This window comes from Octodon degus, unplaced genomic scaffold, assembly GCF_000260255.1.
Source record: "Octodon degus isolate 3935 unplaced genomic scaffold, OctDeg1.0 scaffold00100, whole genome shotgun sequence".
NCBI classification, from domain to species: domain Eukaryota; kingdom Metazoa; phylum Chordata; class Mammalia; order Rodentia; family Octodontidae; genus Octodon; species Octodon degus.
The window spans coordinates 1714050-1714900 of NW_004524676.1; positions in this window are offsets into that span (position 1 = coordinate 1714050).

The following is an 851-nucleotide window of genomic DNA, read 5'->3' on the forward strand; positions in this document are numbered from 1 at the left end:
TTATTATTTCTTGCCTATATCTTGTAATATGAGAAACTACTTTGGCAATAACAATACACAATGTACTAACTATTGTTACTCTCCTAAAAGCTTGTTTTGAGATTTTGTACCACTGTTTTTATTTTTTTTTCTTTCTTTAAAATAAAAATAACTATCAATAAAAATAAATAAAAATTTAGCTCTAGAAATCAAACTTTTAACCACTACTAATAATAGTCTCAAATATTAAGAAAAACTTGACAAATTTTATTGAAAAATATCACAAATGAAAACTATTCAAATATTGGACATTGTCCTGCAAATGTCTTATTTGAAGATGGTGCAAATGGAAAAGCAACTTTTAAAATTTTAAGTGATTTTCTGGTTTGAGAAGTTATGGAAACTGGGTGTGGTGGTGTGCACCTGGAGTCCCAGCACTTGGAAGGCCGAGGCAGGACAATCAAAGCATGTTTGAGCCCAGCCTGGGATACATTAAATAGGGAGTTCAAGGCCAGCAAGACCTTGTCTCAAAAAATAAACATTTAAAAAGTTATGAAAAAAATAATACAGAGAAGAAAAGGGTTGGCCAGATAGCTCATTACATTAAAGCACCTGCTTAGGCAGAGACAGGGACCCGTGTCTGATCCCCCAGCATGCTGTGCTGGCCCCGCCCCTGGGGAGGAGTCTCAGCAATTGAGAATGAGCTTGGTGGTGCATGCCTGTAATCCCAGCTCTTGGGAGGCTGAAAATAGGAGGATCGCCACAAGTCTAATCTGTGTAGTGAGACCCTGCAGACCCTGAAGAAGAAGAAGAAGAAGAAGAAGAAGAAGAAGAAGAAGAAGAAGAAGAAGAAGAAGAAGAAGAAGAAGAAG